At 44.8% G+C, this 24,898-nt stretch overlaps 1 protein-coding gene across 1 annotated transcript in view; it reads left to right on the forward strand.

The window, feature by feature from the left end:
* The window catches only part of ASTN1 (astrotactin 1), a 358,930-nt gene that overhangs the window by 285,841 nt on the left and 48,191 nt on the right, over positions 1–24,898 (forward strand). The gene's annotated exons all lie outside the window — the stretch shown is intronic.

A 24,898-nucleotide genomic window follows, 5' to 3' on the forward strand; every position in this document is an offset into this window, starting at 1 on the left:
TTATGTGGTTTGGGAGTTGTTAAAGAATTCCAGCAGAGAAAGGATGTGTTCCCACCATGCTCTAGAAACTTACCCCTGGACAACATGGAGGATGACTGACATGAAAACCAGAGGTAGATTGACCAGTCAGACAGTTTTGGAGATGACCAGATGGGAACTGCTGAAGGTCTGGACTAAGGGGGAAGAAATGTTGAGTGTAGGGTAGATGTGACAGTAATTTTGGAAACATCGCTAATAGGTGACTTTTTGGATGTGGAAGGTGAGAACGTGGTCAGCCATGGCAAGGCCCAGCCCTGGAAATGTTCTAGATAGGCAGAAATGGAAAACCTGGGTCTCCTGCAGTGATTTCCCCAGTTATGGAATGGCAGGAGTTGAAAACTCTTTAACCCAGACATTAAACTGAGCTGACATGGATTGCAGAGTAGCAGAATTTTTGCTTTTCACGATAGTACAGTTTGCTTATGAATGCTGACATGGTAGAGGATGCCAAAGGTAGTAAACTCACCTTTCTGGGGTGTCCATCCTAGCAAGAGCTCCCTTTTTCGGGCTCTTGAACTGCAGAGAGTTCAAGAGTTCCTTATGGAGAGGCAGGGAGGAATGAAAACCCTAACTACTCACCTGCATCCTTACGTCACGAGTAGCCTGTGCTTTGTCTGGAACCCCAAATGGAAACACCTTGAACCCAGCTCAAGGCAGGATGCGAACACTTCCTCCAACCAGCCCAGACCCAGTCATCTGGCCTAGCACAGAAGAAAACACTCAGCAGTGACCTACATGATCTCTGATTTTCAGATACAAGTTAGTCCATCCACCACAGTAAAAATCACTGCAGTTTTTCTGCTGCAAGCCATCTGGGCAGAGATGAGTTCGGGCCATGGGTGAAAGATGGAGAAGGGGTAGGGCAGGCAGGATTCAGGTTTATACAACACACCGGTGCTTTCCTACAGCAGCTGGAGGTCATATTTCCATAAACACTCAGATTTCTTACCATCCAGAGCATATGTTTCCTTGTTATCTTTTAATTGGTTTTTATTCTAAATTTAACACCGAGCAGTGTGTGATGGCGGCGACTGCAAGCACTGGAGTGGTACGTGTCAATTCCAGGGCTGCCTGAGACATCAGGACCTTATCCGCACCCTCCCTCTCCTCCCCACATCACACCAGCCCCCATTAGGAAGCTGGAGACTGTTCCTCCTGCCCTTTTCTGCCGGTGTTGTCATGTTTATAGATGTCAGGTTCTGGGGAACAAAGGAAGAGAGGTAATCTAAAATCCGAATGATTCCACCGGAAGCTGTGTGTAACGGCAGGTGAATGCCAACAGATTGGAGGCTGGTATCAGCAGTCCTGTGATGCATGAAATCCTGCATCCCAGGAAGGGACTTCAGAAATTGTCGAAAGCACCTCAGCAAAATGCAGTGATCGGGTGTTCTCGAGAAAGCTGGGGAAGTCTGATTCTGAAGATCTCGTGTATCTATGATGTGGAAGGAAGCCGGATGCAAAGGGAGGAGGACTGGGGAGTTAGAGGCTCAGTAGCTGAGTGATTTTAAAACAAATCCTCATTTGCAAAGCAGGATAATGAGAATTTCGCAGAGGATTGTCAGGACTAAGAGTCTTAAGGTTGGCAGAGCCCCGGTCCCTAGTTGTTCAGTCACTAAGTCATGTCCAATTCTTTGTGATCCCATGGACCTCCAGCATGACAGGCTCCTCTGTCCTCCACTGTCTCCCAGAGTTTGCTCAAATTCATGTCCATTGAGTTGGTGATGCTATTTAACCATCTCATTCTCTGCCTCCCTCTTCTGCCCTCAGTCTTTCCCAGCATCAGGGTCTTTTCCAGTGAATCCACTGTTCGCATTAAGAGGCCAAAGTATTGAAGCTTCAGCTTCAACATCAGTCCCTAGTAGGTCCTCAAGAATGTAACCATTAGGTGATTTTCTAAGATAGGCTCTGTAGCACACAAGTCCTACAGTATTTTCTGCACGACATGAATTTCATGTTCAAGTTATTTTTGACAACACTGGCTGCTTTATTTCCTTCTCAGAGATTTGCAATACAGATGAGAATTTTAAAGGCTTTTTGAAGATTTACCAAGATTTTAAGATTTGCTTAACTTTCACTCAGGTTGCTCCCTCACATGAGAGATTGAATATCTTTTTGTCTGTCTGTTATTTTGAGTAATGATATTAACAGATCCTAAAAGAGAGAAGTTCTATGAGAACTACTTAGAAAAATTCTGAGTTTGTAGCTCGTTGTTTAGTTTCTCAGTCGTGTCCAACTCTTTGCGGCCCCAGGGACTGTAGCCCATCAGGCTCCTCTGTCCATGGGATTTCCCAGGCAAGAGTACTGGAGTGGGTTGCCACTTCCTTCTCCAGGGGATCTTCCCCACCCAGGAATTGAACCCAGGTCTACTGCATTGCCAGGCGGATTCATTACCACTGAGCCACCAGGGAAGCCCTGAGTTTATAGTTATGCTGTTTCTAATAAGGTAGAAGCTTTCCTTTTAAACGCCTCTCTCCAGACCCAGCATCAAATCCTCATTTCTTCTGAAATTCTCCCTTGGTTTGCCCCTCATTCCGGGCCACACCAGTCCAATCCCCAGACCTCCAAGTTTTTATCGTTACTACAGCCCCCAGGCTAGTCTTTTTTGCCTCTAGTTTCTCATTCATTTGAAGTCAGTCTACATTTCACCACCTGACCCATCTTCCTCAGCTGTTTTCATCCTCTATGCTATTTCCTGCCCAGTTTTAAGAAAGATTGATTGCTAACTGTTGCTTCAAGCCTAAACAACCTAGTCTGCTTCTTCAGGAGCCCATTCAATATGGCCCTACTTTGTTTATGTGACTTTAATGCTCATTATTTTTCCAGTCAACAGCTCTGTGTCACAGTGTTAAACTCTTTAATGGCCTCCTTGGCTCCCATTACCTCTACTTTTGACCTTTCTGCCCCCACCATGATCCTCCACATTGTCCTAACTACCTGGTCAGCTCCTCCCATTCTTCTAAACATAGCATGGCAACCCACTCCAGTATTGTTGCCTGGAGAACCCCCATGGACAGAGGAGCCTGGCAGACTACAGCCCATGGGGTCACAAAGAGTTGGATACAACTGAGCCACTGAACATGAAGCTTCCTGAGATTTCTCTGGCCTCACTGATAACCCCTCTTCTTCAAACTCCTGTAACAAGTACTAATCTCGGCCACGTGATAAAGGACTGATTGGATACCCTGGAGTCAGACAGACCTGGGTATAAGTTCTGCCTCTTCTAGTGAGAACTTTGTGAGCGTGGGCAGAGTAATTAACCTCTCTGTTGCTCAATTTTATCATCTTTAAAAGAGGGACAATTTCCGCACCAGCCACAAAGGTCAATATGGAGGACTGATCTCATCATTAACTCTCACCTGGATATTTAAGAAATCCAGTCATCCTTTCATGTTCTGCAAGATGTCTTGCTGCAGAGAACCATCCTTCCCACTTAGGAGACTCACAGATGCCCTCCTTGTTTTATCAATGACAAGTCCAGACACAGACCCTCGAAATTCCCATTCTTTGCCATATAAATGATTAGCTGAACTGCTGTCATCACTGATCAATCAGAACAAAATCCTTGTTAATTGGATTTTGGTTAAGCTTCTCTCCTTTCTTCAGGCTCCTGAACTTTGGCCCACATTCAGCCTAAGCCAGTATACAGCCACTCCTGAGAATGGACTAGTCTCACACCACTTCCCTACATGTGGTTCTTTCTAGCTTTGTTTACTTCTCTTCATAAAAGAAAAACTCTTTTTTGCCCCCTAACTTCAAGATACTGGCAAATCTTATCAGAGCCCGCCAGTTGTAATCATCCCCCTCTATTATGACAGTCATGTCTTGCATATCTCCCCCAGACAGGTCGTCTTCTTGTTCAGTCGCTCAGTCATGTCCAACAATACTTTCTTACCCCACAGACTGCAGCACTCCAGGCTTCCCTGTCCTTCACTATCTCCTGGAGTTTGCTCAAACTCATGTCCATTGAGTCACTGAGCCATCCAACCATCTCATCCTCTGTCACCCACTTCTCCTCCAGCCTGCAATGCTTCCCAGCATCAGGGTCTTTTCCAATGAGTCCACTCTTTGCATCAGGTGGCCAAAGTATTGAAACTTCAGCTTTAGCATCAGTCCTTCCAATGAATATTCAGGGTTGATTTCCTTTAGGATTGACCTTGCAGTTCAAAGGACTCTCAAGAGTCTTCTCCACCACCACAGTTCAAAAGTATCAATTCTTTAGCCCTCAGCCTTCTTACATCTGTACATGACTATGGGAAAAACCACAGCCTTGATTAGGTGGACCTTTGTTGGCAAAGTGATGTCTCTGCTTTTTAATACACTGTCTAGGTTTGTCATAGCTTATCTTCCAAGGAGCAAGCACATTTTAATTTCATGGCTGCAGTCACCATCTGCAGTGATTTTGGAGCCCAGGAAAATAAAGTCTGTCACTGTTTCCATTTTTCCCCCATCTATTTGCCATGAAGTGATATGACCAGATGCCATGATCTTAGTTTTTTGAATGTTGAGTTTTAAGCAAGTTTTTTCACTCTCCTCTTTCACTTTCATCAAGAGGCTCTTTATTTCTCTCACTTTCTACCATTAGAGTGGTATCATCTGCATATTTGAGATGGTTGATATTTCTCCCAGCAATCTTGATTCCAGCTTGTGCTTAATCCATCCCAGCATCTGCCTGCAGTACAGGAGACCTGGGTTCTATCCTTGGGTTGGAAAGATCCCCCAGAGAAGGGAATAGCTACCCACTCCAGTTTCTTCCCTGCAGCATTCCATAGACAGAGGAACCTGGCAGGCTATAGTCGATGGATTCAAAAGAGTCGAACACAACTGAGCAACTAACACTTCCACTTTTTTAAAGTACAAAATGGCAACCTACTCTAGTATTCTTCCCTGGAAAATTCTATGGACAGAGGAGCCTGGCAGGCTACAGTATCTGGGGTCATAAAGAGCTGGACACGGCTGAGCATGTACAGATACCACACACAGTCAAAGGCTTTAGCATAGACGTGTCTGGCAATAGTCTTTTTTAATAAGGCACCCTACTTAGTCTAGATTTGCCTTTTGCTTGACAGAATACATGTAGAGTGTTCTACAGAGTGCCATGATGTGTAATAGAGAGTAGCTCTGTTATCATCCTTATATTTTCTTATCTTGCTAGCCCAGGTAGAATTGCAAATTCCTTGAGGTCAGTCTCATACTTTAGAGCTCCCCACAGGACCTATCAGAGTCCTGGGCACATAACACATCTTTAATAGCTGTAGTGCGAGTACTCCATTGTGTCCAACTCTTTGTGATGCTATGGTCAGACTGTAGCCCACCAGGCTCCTCTGTCCATGGGATTTCCCAGGCAAGACTAATGAGGTGGGTTTCTATTTCCTCCTCCAGGGAATCTTCCCGATCCAAGGATTGAACCAACATCTCCTGTGTCCATTGCAGGCCTACTCTTTATTGATGAGCCACTGGGGAAGCCCCAATAGACATAGACTGAATGACTGATGACCTTGCCATTGTCATATGTGGAACCCAGTGTGATCCTACGTTTGTGAACAACTCTACAGACGGTGTAAGGATACTTGACCTTTGTTCAGAAAAGAAGGTCACCAAAGAAGGATTGACACCACCTGCAGTCATCTTACGGAGAAGGCAATGGCACCCCACTCCAGTACTCTTGCTTGAAAAATCCCATGGATGGAGAAGCCTAGTAGGCTGCAGTCCATGGGGTCACTGAGGGTCGGACATGACTGAGCGACTTCACTTTCACTTTTCACTTTCATGCATTGGAGAAGGAAATGGCAACCCACTCCAGTGTTCTTGCCTGGAGAATCCCAGGGACAGGGGAGCCTGGTGGGCTGCCGTCTATGGGGCTGCACAGAGTCGGACACGACTGAAGTGACTTAGCAGCAGCAGCAGCAGTCATCTTAACAGGTGATAAGAAACCATGGCAACTCTTGTTTCCCTTCCATCTTCTCTAGCTCATAAAATTGCTTTAAAACAATAGACAGTAAAGAAGCCCTGTAAGAGAGAATCATTGCTGACAATGGTGAGGAGAGAAAGAAAGGAGTTAGCAACTCGGAGAGAACTGTGTCTCTAAGCTTACCATCACCTGCAGGGTCGAGTGACACCTTCTGTGTGTGGCTCTGGGTAACCATGGGGAGGAGTGGGGAGGTTGGAACAAATGCTAGAAGGCTGTTCTTTTTGCTTCATGTATGGGAGGATATTATATTCTGGGCAGTAGAAGTTATTAAATATTATACCTGTGTCCTGCATGACTTGTGTAAAGAGAGAGGGTGGTGATAACAGAGGTTTAAAATGAGTTTACTCTGAGTAAGCCATGATAGCAAACCTCATAGTTGTTGTTTAAAGTATTTTTAGATGAACTAAATGCCCCTGGCCAAAGGAAACATGTTCATTTCACCTTTCCCATGATTTCCTTACCATTACTGGAAGACAGTATGGCCTGGTGGTTAAAAGCAAGATCTTTGAAACCTGTATAACCTCAGTTCTCTAAGCTTTACTTTGGATAGCTAGAAAAATATCCTTACCCCTCATAGAGCAAGGTGTGAGGATTCAATGAGATCAAGTATAACAAAGCATTATATTTATAGTGAGGACTCCATAGATCAGTTCAGTTCAGAAGCTCAGTCATGTCCGACTCTTTGCGACCCCATGAATCACAGCATGCCAGGCCTCCCTGTCCATCACAGCTCCTGGAGTCCACCCAAACCCATGTCCATTGAGTTGGTGATGCCATCCAACCATCTCATCCTCTGTTGTCCCCTTCTCCTCCTGCCCTCAATCTTTCCCAGCATCAAGGTCTTTTCAAATGAGTCAGCTCTTTGCATCAGGTGGCCAAAGTATTAGAGTTTCAGCTTCAACATAGTCCCTCCAATGAACACCCAGGACTGATCTCCTTTAGGATGGACTGGATCTCCTTGCAGTCCAAGGGACTCTCAAGAGTCTTCTCCAGTACCACAGTTCAAAAGCATCAATTCTTCAGCACTCAGCTTTCTTTATAGTCCAACTCTCACATCCATACATGACTACTGAAAAAACCATAGCCTTGACTAGATGGGCCTTTATTGGCCAAGTAATATCTCTGATTTTTAATATGCTGTCTAGGTTGGTCATAACTTTCCTTCCAAAGAGCAAGTATCTTTTAATTTCATGGCTGCAATCACCATCCACAGTGATTTTGGAGCCCAGAAAAATAAAGTCTGCCACTGTTTCCACTGTTTCCCCATCTATTTGCCATGAAGTGATGGGACCAGATGCCATGATCTTAGTTTTCTGAATGTTAAGCTTTATCAGAGGTCAACAAATATGACCTACTCCCTGTGACTGGATGACCCACAAACTGAGAATGGTTTCTGCCTCTTTAAATGAATGGGAAATAATAATAAAAAGCAAAATAATATTTTATGACATGAACATTCAATAAAATTTAAATTTCAGTATCCATAAATAATGTTTTACTGGCACAGAGCCATGAACATTCATTTACGTATTGTCTGTAGCTGCTTTGACACTCAAAGGCATAGTTGTGTAGCCTGCAAAGCGTAAACTATATCTGGCCCTTTGCAGGAAAAAAAAAATTGTCAATTTCTGCCATAAATGGTAGCTCTTGTTATTAAGGATGCTGTCATTCCTCAAGGGGCTTCCCTGGTAGCTCAAGTGGTAAAGAACCCACCTGCCAATGCAGGAGACGCATGTTCTGTCCCTGGGTTGGGAAGATCCCCTGGAGAAGGAACTGGCAACTCACTTCAGTGTTCTTGCTTGAGGAAGCCCATGGACAGAGAAGCCAGGTGGGTTACAATCCGTGGGGTCCCAAAAAAGTTGGCCACAACTGAGAACTAAACAATAACAGCATCCCTCAAGGCCAAGCCCAACAGCCTCCTCCTCAGTGAAGCCTCTTCTGAACTAACTGTCCTGATATCATCTGGTCCTTGTTTGATCCTCTAGAAAAACAGCACTTAAATTCTGTATGTCTGTCTTATCTCCTCTATAAGGTAGTACATCCTTTGAATGTAGGGATTACACATAATTCATTTTGGTATATTCAGAAGACCTGCACAGTACCTTGTAAATAGACATTAAATAATTTAGTATTTGCTCTATTGAATTGAGTTCAATGAGCCTGTGTCTTCTGACTTTTGCCTGATGTCAGCCAACTTTTTGATGGAAGGAAAGTCCTGGGAGGCTAAAAACAGAAGCGTAAGAAGGGGCTAAAAAGATTTGCACTCAAAAAAACTGAGTAATGGTTCAGTTCATTCAGTTCAGTCGCTCAGTCATGTCCGACTCTTTGCGACCCCATGAATCACAGCACACCAGGCCTCCCTGTCCATCACCAACTCCCGGAGTTCACTCAGATTCATGTCCATTGAGTCGGTGATGCCAACCAGCCATCTCATCCTCTGTCTTCCCCTTCTCCTCCTGCCCTCAATCCCTCCCAGCATCAGAGTCTTTTCCAATGAGTCAACTCTTCGCATGAGGTGGCCTAAGTATTGGAGTTTCAGCTTCAGCATCAGTCCTTCCAATGAACACCCAGGACTGATCTCCTTTAGAATGGACTGGTTGGATCTCCTTGCAGTCCAAGGGACTCTCAAGAGTCTTCTCCAACACCACAGCTCAAAAGCATCAATTCCTCGGTGCTCAGCTTTCTTCACAGTCCAACTCTCACATCCATACATGACCACTGGAAAAACCATAGCCTTGACTAGACGGACCTTTGTTGGCAAAGTAATATCTCTGCTTTTGAATATGCTATCTAGGTTGGTCATAACTTTCCTTCCAAGGAGTAAGCATCTTTTAATGGTAACAACCTTAAAATGAGTACATGGCACTGTACACACAGAATTTCAGCACCGGTTACTTGTTGACAGTATCCATTTCCTACTATTTCTGAAAGTGCACAATTAGATGTGCCTCAGGGGCTTTGAGAAATTAAAGGTGAATCTTGCTACCTACCATTTTAAAAGGGTCCTATTCTCTCAGGTTTCTTGACACCCTGTAAGTTCCTGGCATTGGGAGAAAGGTTTTATTTTGTGTGTGTGTGTGTGTGTGTGTGCGCGCACGTGTGCGTGTGCATGTACATTCTTAAGGCAGATGTTTGTTCCATTTTGTTCCTTTTTTTGTTTGGCACTAGACTAGAATAAAGACAAATATCTGAATTATCTTCCACTGTAGGAATGAAAATTAAATACAAGATCCTATAGTTGCAAGCTTTAGAAACAGACATAATTCATGACTTAATATATCTGAAGTGGCTTATTTTCTGTATTTCGCTGTGGGTTTTTGATTCCAGAATGATACAAGGGAAAGATACCCCTGGGACGTTGCTGATACCTAAGAGGGATTTGCTTTTTATCTTTTCCATGAAAATAAAACAGAATCTAAAAATCCTAGTGCTCTTTTAGTACTAACACCTGATGCTGCTGCTGCTGCTAAGTCGCTTCAGTCGTGTCCGACTCTGTGCGACCCCATAGACGGCAGCCCACCAGGCTCCCCCATCCCTGGGATTCTCCAGGCAAGAACACTGGAGTGGGTTGCCATTTCCTTCTCCAATGCACAGAAGTGAGAAGTGAGAGTGAAGTCGCTCAGTCATGTCTGACTCTTAGCGACCCCACGGACTGTGGCCCACCAGGGTCCTCGGTCCATGGGATTTCCAGGCAAGAGTACTGGAGTGGGGTGCCATTGCCTTCTCCGACTAACACCTAAGTATTGTAAATAGTTATCTAACACATGGAATGGAGGTCCTTCAATATTGCCATTTATAAAGCATCCACTCCATGTAAACACCATTTGAATAGCATTGTATTTCAGGGATAAATATTTTGTAACTAGAAAGGCTGGTTTGGGAGATCAAAATTTCATCTTATTTCACTAGTGTTGCATCTTTATTTGAAGTAGTTAAAGCTCAATGTGGTCAACAGCTGATGTGAAGAGCCAACTGGTTGGAAAAGACACTGAGGTTGGGAAAGATTGAAGGCAAAAGGAGAAGGGGGTGACAGAGTATGCATGGTTAGATAGCATCACCGACTCAATGGACATGAGTCTGAGCAAACTCCGGGAGATAGTGAAGGACAGGAGAGCCTGGTGTGCCATATGGGTTACAAAGAGTTAGACATGACTTAGCGACTGTACAGCAACAATGGTCAACTGCATCCTTTCTACGCATTTCCCCTAATACTAATTAAAGAATCACTCAACTCCCAGAGAAGTTGGCTGCAGCCTTGACGGTCCCCTTGGGACCATAGAGAGCATGTCACTCTGAACAAGCTTGCTATCAACAGCAAGGATGCCTGAGAGATGACCAGCCACATCTTTTGATCAATGTCATGCGTCAGAGCTGTACGTGGAAGCACATTGTCATAAACTAATTATAAATTTAACGGCATCTATCCCTTCCCTCTTTCCCATCCCACTGGGCTCTTGGGCACTTTGTGACTCCAGTCCTGAAGCAGTAACTCAGACTTATTCATTCTCTGCTCCCTTCTGCCAGCTCAGTAACGTCAGAGGTCTGGACTAAGTCATTGCTCTCTCAGCCTCATTTTGGGATGCAGGTAGTGGAGCCCTTCCTTGATCCTAGTATTATTTCCCCACAATGTGGGGACTTCTGATTCCTTTACTGTGTGGGAACTGGCCTTACAGCCACCTTGGTGAGTTAAGTTCCTGCAGACTTGAAGCCTGCTGTGTGTTCATGTGTGCTAAGTCACTTCAATCGTGTTGGACTCTTTGCGACCCTGTGGACTGCAACCTGCCAAGATCCTCTGTCCATGGGATTCTCTAGGCGAGACTGCTAGAGTGGGTTGCCATGCTCTGCTCTAGAGGATTTTCCTGACCCAGGGATGGAACCCTTGTCTCTTACATCTACCTGCATTGGCAAGTGGGTTTTTTTTTTTTTTTTTTTTTACCACTAGTGCCACCTGGGAAGCCCTTGAACCCTGCTGGTTTAGTCCCTATTACGGGGTATTCTTGAGTATTCTGCCATCGCTAGCCCATGAAGATTCTTGGTTGTTTGTAGGTTCTTTGAGCATCGGCATCAATTTTTAAGAAATCATTATGTATTTATTGAGTACCTATTGGATGTTAAGACTGTGCTGGGCAATGGAGTTATAATGGTGAATATTGGCTCCCAGTGAAAGCTAAGATACCAGAGGTCATGCCAAGGGTTCTACATGAACTATCCCATTGAATCCCAGACAATTTTATGAGATAAATTCTGTTAGAAATCCATTTTACAGATCAGGAAACTTCGGCCCAAAGAAGTCAAGTCTTAGAAGTCTCAGAGTTCTGAATCTGAACCCAAACCTAAAAGCCCCATTCATCAGATAAGGAATTCTGGGTGAACATGGATCTTGGCCAGTTGAGGTGGGGGCCTGGGATAAGACATGCTCACAGCATCTCCCTCTGCTGCTTACTGTGAGACCAGAAGGGCTACTGCACCTGTCTCTGGCCTCTCCCTTCATTTCCAGGATCAGGCATATTATTTCCCATTTTGACAGGTAGTCCATCCTCAAGGGTCTCAGAGACTCTGGCCTCTTCATAGACCATGTCCTCATGCACCATTGGGTCTGGGAGTTTCTGCTGGCACTAGCTGGGTGGGCCATGGCTAGCTGGCTGGCTGGCTATCTGGGGCTGTGACTGTTGCTGCTCCCTAGTAGTCATTGCCCAGTAGTTTCTTTATTGAAAAACAAAAACTGTGTGTGTGTGTGTGTGTCTGTGTGTGTGTGTATGAGAGAGAGTGAGACATTAAAGAAGACCCTGGCTTTAACGATCGGAATTACAAGATGGCCATCTGTACTGGTTATCATAACTGCCAGCTGGGCCCTGCTACACAAGTAACAGCTTCCCTTTGGCAGTGCCCTAGAAGTACATTTTAACATTTGTAATTGTTTTAGTATCTATTATTATTACAAGAATTCAGGGAAGTAACTGGTGCTGTGATTTTACATTACTTCCCTTGGTTGGATATAATGATGAAGTTTTCCTTATGGCACTTGAATGAGATGAGGTAACAGTGGAATTTATTAATATATATGAACCTCCTCAGAGAAGGCGATGGCACCCCACTCCAGTACTCTTGCCTGGAAAATCCCATGGACAGAGGAGCCTGGTAGGCTGCAATCCATGGGGTCGCTAAGAGTCGGACACGAATGAGCGACTTCCCTTTCACTTTTCACTTTCATGCATTGGAGAAGGAAATGGCAACCCACTCCAGTGTTCTTGCCTGGAGAATCCCAGGGACAGGGGAGCCTGGTGGGCTGCTGTCTATGGGGTTACACAGAGTCAGACATGACTGAAGTGACTTAGCAGCAGCATTCACCTCCTAACTACTATCTGAAGGAGAGTATTAGATTTGGCTTCTACAGTTGCTCCTCAATTTGTCACCCCCTTGAATGGAACTGTCTGCATAGATGTTGCGTCCTTTTCACTTTCCTTGACATCCTTTCTTTATGAGATGAACATGCGTGATTGAGTAGATCTATTTTTGGTCAACAGTCTAAAAGTTTTCTAACCTTCATTATTATACATCTAAAATAAGACTGACCACATGGTGCTTTTTGTCTAGCAAAACCCAGGATGCAAAGTGATTATAGATGTCTAGTTGGAATCTACTCTTTGTGGCAATAGTCTTCCTAGGGCCAGCACGGGGTCCTATTGGCTGGGGAGCATGCTTGGTTACTTCTGGAAAAGTTCAGGCCAAAGTCATCAGAGTCTGAATCAGTAGTTTTCAAATTGGGCTGCTTGTACCCTGGGGCTCTGAGTAAATGCTTGAATGATTCCATAAACAATGGAGTTGTTTATTTTTACCAAACAGTAATGATGTTACATGCCTAAGCAATCTTATTCTTGACTTTTATCTGTTTTACATATTTGGATTAGTTATAGAATTTTTAAAAAGTGTCTGACAATATTTATAAAATAAATTACTCTTGGTGATCTTCAACATGTAATCTGAAGACTGCTGTGCTATCTGAAGTGAAGTTGCTCAATCATGTCCAACTCTTTGAGACCCCATGGACTGTAGCCTACCAGGCTCCTCCATCTATGGGATTTTCCAGGCAAGAGTACTGGAGTGGGTTGCCATTTCCTTCTCTAGAGGATCTTCCCAACCCAGGGATCGAACCCGGGTCTCCCGCATTATAGGCAGATGCCTTACTGTCTGAGCCACCAGGGAAGTCCACCAGGGAAGTGTTATTTGAAGTCAGAATCTTTTGGTGTGCCTGATACCATGCATATTCCCAGCTCCACCCCACTGATGTAAGGAAACACTGAGAAGATCAGGTCACAGAATAATAGACATTTGACATTTGGCTGTTAAAAGGAACGTGGATCTCGTTCTTCTGAAATGCCCTTCCCCTGCTGTGAAGTCCTTGACAAGTGGCTATCTAGCTTCCACAAGAACCCTGCTGTCAGCCAGGCTTGTCATCTCCAAGTCTGCCCATCCTGATTTGAATCAGTTATAAATTAATAGAAAAATTGTCCCTGAAGGAATCAAGAGGCTTCCTTTCACCTCCCCCACCCCAAGAGTGGGTTTCAGAGCTTCTTCCCGGTATACTCAGAGCCTGTCTTTGCTGCCTCTAATATCACCCCCAACCCCTGTCATATCATTGTCTCCTTTCCTATCCACTCCCCTCACCATGCACCTGGAAGATGACCTTTTTTTTCCTCTTATTTATCTGTGTACATTAGCACTGAGTACTCCGCTGCTGCTGCTAAGTCACTGCAGTCGTGTCCGACTCTGTTCAACCCGATAGACGGCAGCCCACCAGGCTCCCCCGCCCTGGGTACTCTACTTGACACATTATTGTTGTTCAGCTGTGAAGCCATTTCTGACTCTTATCAACTCCATGGACTGTAGCATGCCAGGCTCCTCTGTCCATGGAATTCTCCAGGCAGAAATACTGGAGTGGGTTGCCATTTCCTTCTCCAGAAGATCTTCCCCACCCAGGGATCGAACCTGAGTCTCCTCCATTGTCAGATGGACTCTTTACTGCTGAGCCACCACCTGACACATAGTAGCACTCAATGAAAGTGTGGTTCAGTCAACTCATCTCCCTCTCATTTAATAAGAATACCCGCCCTGGATCTTCATTTTGCCCTCTGAAATGTACAGAATTCGTTTGATCCCTCTTCCACATGACAACGCTTCACATATTTACAGAGAGCGCTGCTAAGCCTGCTTCTAAGACTCCTTGTATCTGTTCTAACTCCCTCAATTCCTTCAGCCATTGCCCTTAAAACGCTGTCTCCAGGGTCCCCGAAATCCTGATTGCCCAGCGTTTGTCCTAGTCTCAGTTGGGTCACTCAGTCCTGAACCAACTCATGGCGTGTGGCTTGACAAGACACTGTTTCTCTCCATCATCTTGGTCACCACACTGTCTTAATAAAATGTAAGATTATATTCATGGGCTGAGCAGTCATGCTCCACTCATTGCCAGCCTCTTTATCTTGTAACCTTTGCTTTCCCATGATTTTCCACAATTTAGAAACTGTTTTGCAACCAGGCTAAGTCTCTGAGTGTGCCTCACAAACCAATGTGGGTTGCAGCTCTGGGTGAAACCAAGTCATATAAAGAGACTTTCGTTAAGTTTGGATGGGCAGCTGCAGAGACCTGAGAGTCTGAGAAGAGAGGGCACAGGTCACTGAGAGGTGAAAAGAACCCAGTCCACTCAGCGCATTTTTAAACTCAAGAGGACCAAGAGGTGAGGGACTTGTGTGGAATCCAAAATCACCACCAGGAGCCACAATCTATTTGAGCTGGTGGCTCCAATGGACAGAAAAGCAGCATAAATTTCAGTGAAGCAAAGCTAAGTGGTAACGGACTTTAAGTTCTGTCATATATAGTTAATTTGCAGAATAAATTGGTCAGGGCAGCAAAAGGATTTAACATCCAAATTCATTTGCAAAACAGAAGCTAGATGAGTATCAAGAGGAAAATGGAGACCGTTACAACATTCCCTCGCCGGATGGAGTAGTATTATTATTGAATAATATTTTTATTAAACATTTCTAGACCATTTGGTAGTTAAAGATATTTATAAGCAAGCCCTTGCAGCATCTCAGCGAGGTACTGAATCTCCCGCTGTGGAATCACACAAGCACCAAGGACTTCCACCTGCATGGAACTCAGGTTAGCATCCTGGACACATGTACACACACACACACACACACACACACAGTACACAATGTACTGCTGAGTCTTTGTAATCTGGAGATAGGCAAGAAATGGTCATGTGTCAGTTTTTCCCATTTCATAATTCTCACGGGGTGTCCCAGACTGTGCTCCTCTTGTCCAGGTTTGAAGCCAGAAATAGAAGAGGTAATGGAGGCAGAAGCTGGAGCTGATGAGAGGAAATGGAATAGAGTCACAAAGACAGTGTCGTTGGGCTGATGGTTCAGGCAAAGCGAAGGGGGACTCAGAAGCATCATTTAATTTCACTATGTGGATACAGCCGGAAGTTGAGAGAGGCCCCAGTCGAGCCCTCCACGATAGCAGAGGCCAAAGCTAGTTCCGGGAGCGCCCTTTCCTCTACACTCTCTCTGTTTCTATTAGTTGCCTCCCTCTACCTGTCCCAGGACTATTCCGCTGTGTTTTCCTGGCTCCTTCTTGGGGAGGACCAGGAAAGAGGAACGGCTCCTGCTCCGGAGTGGTCTGGGAGTGCACACTTGGCTTCTCAGCTCAGCCTCTCAGACAGAAAAACAAGACTAGGAAAATAAAACAAAACCTTAGTCTCCAGGCAAGGGCACGGGAGATTCCTGGCGGCCCACTGAGCATGCCCACTCACTCACATGATCTTCCTGCTAATGGAGATTTGAAAATAAGTAATCCCGCAGGTGTTCCTCATTTTCACCTCTCTCCCAGACTCGTCCTCTCTGCCCCGCCCTCCCTCCATGCTGCTCTGTCTGCAGCGAATCAGCAGGGATAATCCAGCGCAGCTCTGTGCATCCAGAAGGCTGTGACTCTGAATCTCTATGTCAGGTTTATTTTGATGTTGACAAGAAGATGAACACAGCTGAGGCTGGGCCGGGGATGCTGACGGAGCCAGAAACTTCTCCCCTCTTCCTGTGGCCCGTTGTCCTGGGCGGAAGTCCAGGGGGTGGATGGCCAGCTCCCAAGTGGCCAGCTAATGAATAGTCCCTGGCCACCGATCAGGGGAGGGCTGACTGTCAGTGTCACATTGGAGCACAGGATGCTCCAATGGGTTGAATACTGTCTCCCCCCAAAGCCATGCTCTTCTGGAAGCTCAGAATATGACCTTATTTGGAAATAGGATCTTTGCTGATGTAATTCGGTTAAGATAAAGTTATCCTGGATTTAGGGTGGGCCTGGTATCTTTGTAAGAGAGGGAGATTTGGGAAAGATAGACAGAGAAGATGGCCTCCTTAACACCCAAGGATGAAACTGGAATGATGCAGCTTTAAGCCCAGAAATGCCAAGGATTGCAGGGAGCCACTGGAAACAAGAAGAGGCAGGAAGCATCCTCCTCTAGAGCCTTCAGAGGGCGTGCAGCCCTGCCGACACCTTGGCTTGGGACTTGCAACCCCCAGAACTGGAGAAATAAATTTTTATTGTTTTAAGTCAGTCATGTGATGTCATTTATTATGGCAGCTTTAGGAAACAGAAAGGGAAAGATTTGATGTGAACAAAAAGCTTGGTGATCCACTTAGTCACATGAGAGGCATTTAGTGAATAAAGAAATGAGACTATAACAGGCAAATGAAAAACCAGAATCCTATAAACATTACAAATGTGAGTGTCAGTGTAAACCTACGGAGTACCTGGTGCTGGCCTCTAGGGTTGCAGGGAGGAGCAGGTCCCACCCCGGAAGCGAGTAGGATGGACAAGACATAACCCCAAACTCAGTCTGATTCAGGGTGGTAGGTACCCTCTCTGGACCCTGGCACAAAGTTCCAGTGGGATGACTTCTATTAGGGGTGATGGGAGCAGAGTGGCACCAGTATATTTATGGAGAAGGATGGAAGAATGACAGGAAGGGAGGGAGGGAACAAGGAAGGAAGGAAGAAAAAGAAAGTAAAAGGGAGAGACATTTTTAGAGAGTGTGGGACAACCACAGTCTCAGCTGGTCTCCCATGGCCCGTAGACATGGGCACTGAGTAGGTACTTCTGGACAATCTCTGTGAGCCACCTCAGGCTGCCTGGCCTGGCCTTTAGGATGTATCCTAATGAGGCTTTGGGTGGCAGTCTTGAGGAATTGCAGGCAGTCAGAGAGCTTAAATGCCTTTGCTTCTTTCCATCCCTGTGTGTTTGTTGAATGCTTATCAAGGACAGGGTATTGGATGAAAACGCACCTTCTTGCCCACTGGGGACTAGCAATCTAGTGATTAGAAGGGCTCATTTCTGTGGTCAGAGCTTTAGGGCTTCCCAAAAATGTTTGGATTTTGTTTTTGTTCCTCTTGAGATATACGGGCTGAGATGCATCTTCAGGCATCTTTAAAGTGTTGGTTGCATCACTGGGCTGCATTCATATTTCCCTTTTCACACTAAGTTGAAGATTAAAAAGAAGTCACTTTTTTTTTTAAGCACTTGAAGTCACTGTTAAACAAAGGTTGGTTTTGGGTTTTTATTGATCCCTTGGTAGCTGCTGCTATCCTGCTATTTCTCGGACTCAGCCTCTCATTCCAAACATCACTATGACTGACCAGAAAAGAGGCTGACAGAGGCTTTGGCCAGCTTGTCAGTTTATTATGAAATTAAACCTGGTCCCACGTCAAAGGTGACTTAACAACTTTGGGCAAAGATAAAGCATTGCAGCTACCCCCAAACTTCAGTTTCACGTGAACCAGGAGCCTCAACCAGGAAATTATTTGTTTGATGACATTCTTATTAAGACGGGGGCAGTCTTCAGGAAATGTAACCTTATCCTTATGTTATTGATCAGCTTTTTAAGAGCCTTTTGGGGACTAGATACCATTTTCTTTCTGTCTCCTTCAGCTTCCAAATCTGCATGGTCATAATTGATGAACAAAATCAGCACCTGGAGGCGCCTTGGGGAAAGGTTTAATTCTGTTTTGTAGGCAATTCTTCATGAGGGAATTGGAAAACTGCATTTTTAGAGAAGAAAAAATGTCAACAAGGATTGGAGAAAAACTGAGCATTTTCTGGCTAAGTACCAGTTAAGAAAAAAAAAAAAAATCGCTTGTCCAGAAGACATCTTTTCTTCAACATCCCCATTAATGGGGCTTTGCTGAGGTGCCCAGTGGGTATTTGATGACACCTGACTGTTACTCTGGATTTTACCATACCCAGACATGCTGCTCATGCTTAAAACAAAGACCATCTGCTATTTCCAGAAGCTTTCTGAAGGAATAACAAAGAACTAGAACTGATGTGTGCAGTGACTTTAGTTTTATTGTCATTGTTGTCCTACATCACATCCTTGCATATCATTTATTTTCTATTTAGTAGTTGGTACCTCTTCATGTAACTTTAATTTTAGAATACAAGGGATACATCCTGACAAAGGATGTTTGTTTTTTAATTGTGGATTGATTTGTAAGAAAGGACAAGAGTATACGTTCTCTGGAACTGGGACTGTTTCTGATAGTTGGATAGTTGTCTAGTATTTAATCCCAAAAGAAAGTTGTGCTTCCTCTGAGCTAATGGGTAGTGATGGATGATTGGCAGGAGAGGTGAATGGGCTCCTATGTGCAGGCTGAGGTTGGGCAGAGCAGAAAAAGTGAAGAAGACGTGGTTTTCATGCTTCATCTCTGTAACCATCTTTGGGGTCCAGAGTGCCTCTCTCTGTGTCTTGTTTGTTGGTGAAGTGGTCCATGCGATGAATCCTGGTACACTGCTATCCCTCAGCTCTCAGAGCTGCCCAGAACCCGCACAAGCGATGTGACATCAGTGGCCACAACTTTCTCACATTTTCAAGTCACGAAAGAACCAGAGTCTCCTCTTCAGCACCACCCTTGGCTACTCCCTTTCCTACGTGTAAATCCTTAAATCCCAAAGTGATTTACCCAACGCACGTTAGTAACCTTTGAGCTACATGTGTATGCTTTAAAGTTTGCAGAATGTATTTTTGCAATATTATCTCAAATCTTTGCAACTAGATTATCTCTGGCCAATTTCTGTTTGTACATGAAAGTAGCAGAACTTACTCAGAACTGATATCTCTCTTCCTTGAAGGAAACTAGAAAATCTCAAAAGAACCTAGGAAGTTACAGGGAAAAGTAACATTAAACTCAGCCTGTCTAGTTAGTACCTGCAGAATGCAGAGAGCAGGCACTTCGTATATAAGCCATTTAAATGATTTATTAATTGGACAGACATTTGTATGCATCCCATAAATATTTGTTTAATGAATTGTTGAATGCATTAGTTACATTACCTGTTAGGCACTGTGGGATATTACAATGGCGAAGAAGACTTAATTTCGCCCTCCAAGGAGCCTACCATTTGATGGTGTGGCTGGCCGCAGTGCAGGTAAGTAGACAGGCACTGTGAGTATCCTTCATTTTAGAGTCCTCGCTGTGTCCCGTATCTGCTAAATTCTCTTCATGGATTTTATCAGTTGATCATTACCACGGCTTATGAAATCGGCTATTATCAACTCTATTTTATGTATGAGAAGGCCCAGGCACAGAAAGGTTAAGAAGCCGCCCTGAAGTTACACAGCTAACAAGTGGTAAGGTGAGAAATCAAACCCAGGCAGTGCGACTCAGACCTCACAGAGAAGTGGATGGCTTGGGGGACCTAAATGACGGAGACTCGAGACGAATTGGGCGAGCAAGGAAGAACCCACAAAGAACCCAGGATTTCTGGCTCCAGTGACACAGAAGCTGATGCCCTTTGCTGAGGAAAGGACCGAAGGAGGAGGAGGTTCTGGGGAAGGTGTGGAGGCGTGAGGACGGTAGTCTGGGACACGTTGAGTTTGCATGTTGACCATTCACATGGATTTTCAAACAAGTATCTTAAGTTTCTGTTATACTGGGGGAAGCAATCGTGGCTAGAGATGTAGCTTTGGCTGTTATCAGATGATTCTTTGTTCTTTCTGCTTGACTGCTTGAAGCTTTAATAAGGGGCTGGAGACATTTACAGATGCTGTGACTTTATTCTTTATGTTTGGCTTGTTTTCAAAATTTAAATTCATGGTTCATGACTTCTATGTTTACTCCTCCTTTCCCTCTCTCTCTCTCTCTGTATATATATCTCTCTCCACGGATATATGGATAGACATAGAAAAATATGGACATGGAAATGGATATTTGCACCTAAACTAGGGGAAGGAGTTTCAAATATGAAGACGAAATCCTTTTACCCAAAGCACCCACTCCCTGCTGCTCAGGTGTAGAGAGAAGGGGCCGGGTTACGCCCTACCCACTTGTCCCTGATTTGGAACCCATCCTATCGTATGTTGTCCAGCTCAGTTCAGTTCAGTTGTTCAGTCGTATCCGACTCTTTGTGACCCCATGAACTGCAGCACGCCAGGCTCCCTTGTCCCTCACCATCTCCTGGAGTTTGCTCAAACTCATGCCCTTTGAATCGGTGATGCCATTCAACCATCTCTTTTGCCTTCTTCTCTTCCTCCTGCCCTCAATCTTTCCTAGCATCAGAGTCTTTTCAAGTGAGTTGGCTCTTCATATCAAGTGGTCAAATTTTGGAGTTTCAGCTTCAGCATCAATCCTTCCAATGAATATTTAGGGTTGATTTCTTTTAGGATTGACTGGTTTGATCTTCTCACTGTCCAAGGGACTCTCAAGAGTCCTCTCCAGCACCACCGTCCAAAAGCATCAATTCTTCGGTGCTCAGCCTTCTTTATGGCCCAGTTCTCGCATCTGCACGTTATTACTGGAAAAAAACCATAGCTTTGGCATGGCAGGTCTAGGAGTTCACTTTAAGGCCATCCAGAGCAACTTGACCCTCTGTCTACAGACATAACCAAATGCCGTGAGAGGCTGATTTGAGCCTGGGTATGTGGGTGGAAATGTGAATTCTGGTAATTTCAAGACTTCTGATGTGAACAGGAGTGGACCAGGGTGGGGCGGGTACATGGACATTGGGGCGTCAGCTTCAGGGTACACTTCCCTGTGGCTGTGCTTCATTTACCCCATGTCAAGCCTTCTTTCCTGTGGGTCCTAAACTGTCTCCAAAACCTGGGATCTGATGAGTTTGCGTTTGGTTTTCTTGCAGCCTAATGAACTGCCTCTGTAGTTCTAGCTGTGATGTCATTAGCATCTCATTGCCTTGGGCAGCAACTCAGGAGAGAGGTTCTTAGGCAGCCCCAGAATCCTACAGGAATTGTACCAATTTACTTCATAACAACTAATTCACCCTCCTGACCTGTCAGTTTCCAGCAGCAGAGCAGACCCTGCATGAGGATGGTCATACTTTTATTACCATCCTCCTAGGCTCCTGAGTCTAGGTGAGTCAATATGCACAGGCCTAAGGCCACAGGCACATCCGCAAAGAGATTTTGAACACAAGGGATGCCAATAATCTCATACCATGATATTCTACTGGGGAAAGTCATCTGCTGTGTGCTGTAGGATACAGATTTAGCCTAAAGCAAATGGCATGTATTTATAGCAAACTGTATTTGCAAAATGCTTTGCAGTTTGGGGGTTGTTAACGACTTTCCAGGTTGGCTGTTCTTCTGCTTGTAAGAAAGCTAAGTGTGATGAGGACCCCAAAGCCTCCCCTGAGAGCAGAGGGGTAAATTTTGCAAATCGGGGTGAGTGGAGGGGGCACACGAGTGTTTTTACTCAGAAGGCACCTTTGTCAGTTACAACTTTTAAGACCTTTGTCGCTGTTCAGTTACTCAGTTGCGTCTGACTCTTCGCGACCCCATGGACTGCAGCACGCCAGGCTTCCCGGTCCTTCACTATCTCCCAGAGTCTGCTCAAACTCATGTCCATAGAGTCGATGATGCCATCCAACCAAGACCTTAACTGTAACTTATTTATGTCCAGAAACTGTGTGTTTGTTGAAATAGAATATTCATTTTATTAAGAGACAATATCATGTCTTGAATTACTAGAGCATTTTTACCCTTCTACCCGGGACCTAGAAGGTAGAAGAGGGGAAAGTAAGAAAAGACTGTAACTGGAGTGGGTAGTGGACGAAGGCAGGCATTGAGCCATTAGGAAATACAGTAGTGTCTCCTCGTTCCACGTCTAGACCGCGCCACCACCCACTCCAGCACCCAGGATGGGGTTAAAAGCAGATGTCAAAGATCAGACTGTCCTGCAGCATTTAGGATTCGAAACTCTTCTTCCACTCACCACAGACATGATGGTTATTGGTGTTCTCTTTGGGCAAAGGGAGATTTATCTGGGCTTTCACCACCAGACTCCATCATTTTAAGGAGTATTTCCCAATTGTATCTTTAACAGTGCATGGAAAATGCATTTCCTTTTTGAAAAATCTCTCTCATACACACATCTCTATTCTTTGCTGGAGCCTGAATAGATGGCTTTGGGGAGTTAGCTGCTCGTTGCTTCTGTGTAAATCTTGCTCCTCTCCTGACAGCTCCATCCTGCATGACGAGGGGACCAGAGGGGCAGTTCGTCTTGGCCTCCAGCAGAACCTGCTCTATATGGGCCTGAATATTTTCAGGAGAAGGAAAATAAAGTTCTGATGAAACCAAGAGTTTGGTGGCCTCCCACCATCTTCCTCTGTAAACTGCTTCCTGTGTTTCTCTGTGTCCTAACCTTGCACCAATCCAGGGCTGAAGGATATCGAAGGGGATTAGTTGCATCTTGCCTTTAATTGGGAAAGCCAGAAGACAGCAGCAAGAGGAACCACCCCTCAAATGTTTACAGCAATTACAAGCCTTAATGATGGCACGCTGGAGGGCAGGGAGGCTGTCACTCAGCTCCACTGTGGTTGGGGTGCAGTGCCCTCTAGTGGCCAAATTTGTCTGCCATCTGGTGCACCCTAAGTGGTGAATGGGCAGAGCTTATATGTCATGTATTGGAGCTTCCCTCATAGTTCATTCAGTCAAGAATTTGTCTGCAAATGCAGGAGACCCGGGTTTAATTCCTGGGTGGTGAAGATCCCCTGGAGAAGGAAATGGCAACCCACTCCAGTATTCTTGCCTGGAGAATCCCATGGACAGAGGAGCTTGGCAGGCTACAGCCCATGGGGTCGCAAGAGTTGGACACGACTTAGCGACTAAACCACCATCGTATGTGTATGGATGTGTGTGTAGGATCTAGAGGGAATTTCTGGGTATTGGGGAATTAAAGGTGAGAGAAAATAAATGTGATGCCATATTATTTTCCCCTTGAAGTAGTTTATACTTCACGTGAAGGATATTGAGATTTTAATTTTCCCTCTGAATTTTCTTCTTTTCATTATCTTATGTTTCTCCCCATTATGTCTCTCACTCTATCTTTCTCTGCATAAGTTTTATGGAATTTGTTTTACTCAACTTTTTGTTATTTGACTGAATGGAAATTGTACCATCACATTTTTTTTTTTAAGTAGCCAGGCATTACTTTTCCATAAGTATCTGTTCTGTCCAAAGTGGCCGTGATGAATTTTTCACACCTTTTCTTTCCTCTCACAGAAGTCATTTTAGACTTTATATCACCATCTAGTGGTCATTTCATAGAAGTGCTTTTCCAAGCCTGTGTTGAGTTACTTTCTCAATCTCTTGGCTGGCTGGATAATGAAATGCATGTGAGGGAGGCGCAGAGGGCCAGCAGGAGACCCTCAGGCTCTGCTGCGAAGCTTGCACAGAGAAATGTTTTAAATCTTATCTTGAAAAGAAGCATGATCTCTTTACTGATTTTTTTTTTTTTTTAATTCTTTTACTCTCTCGATGAATGAGGGCCTGCTTTTCTAGAAGTCGCATCATGGATTCAAAGCTCTCACCCCACCCCCCTTATTGCAGCCCAGTCCACACAGCCTGTTGAAGAGGAATGGAAGCTTGGCCAAAGGGCTGGATGGGGAGTCCTGCCCGGTCATGGCCACTTTGTGAACACTCCCAGCCGGGAGGTGGACTGAGTTGCGTGAGCCTGAGTATCAATCAAGATTTGCACATGGCTTGGAGTGACTTTGAGGTTAACCGCTGTGGGCTCCTGGGTCTTCCATTTGAGGCCATCCTTCTTGGTTTTGGTGTGTGCAGTTACTTAGTTCTCTTATAACCTAGCAAGGGCTTGAGCTCAATCTCGGATCTGTTATTAAACAAAATGTGAGTGTGAAATAAATGATATTCCATATTTATAGTCTCTGAGTCTTTGCCTTTGCGCAAAGAAGGAGTCTGGTGTCAATGGAACTGCTGATTAAAAAATGCCTTGTCTGCATAGTGATAATGCTCATGTGGGAAATGATAGTGCTGAAATACCTCTGGACTCTTCCAAATGGTCTTACATTACATTGCAAACAAGGGGAATAGCAGAGCTCCCTGAACCCTGTAAGAGGAGACTCTGCTGTAAGGCTATAAGTCATATTTCATGATCACCTTCTGGAACCGCTTTGTAGATCATTCCAAACAGTTCCCGCAAAGATCCAGTTCATTAAGGATGGCACCCTGGATGAGCTTGAGGAGCAGAAGGAATGTTCTATTATATCTGCCCATCATTTCCAAAAGCCCAGGTGTCCCCCTGAAATTTTTTCATGTTCAGGCATACAACTGGGCACAAAGGACCAGGGGTCACCTAAGGAACACGGAGTTTGTCAGCAGATTCTACTTCCATCTTCCTTTAGACTTAATAACTTAAAAGTCATGAAGGCTTGGAAAAGAAATACCAAGCAGTGCTTTCTTCTGTAAGGAGCAAACACTTCTTTTCTGGCAGGCATTTCCACTGTTTGTCACCAAATATAAATCAAGAGCATCCCCAACTACCTTTTACTCATCAGTCAAGAGCAATATGGATCCATCTCTCAGGC

This window comes from Bos mutus, chromosome 16 (assembly GCF_027580195.1).
Source record: "Bos mutus isolate GX-2022 chromosome 16, NWIPB_WYAK_1.1, whole genome shotgun sequence".
In the NCBI taxonomy this organism is placed as follows: domain Eukaryota; kingdom Metazoa; phylum Chordata; class Mammalia; order Artiodactyla; family Bovidae; genus Bos; species Bos mutus.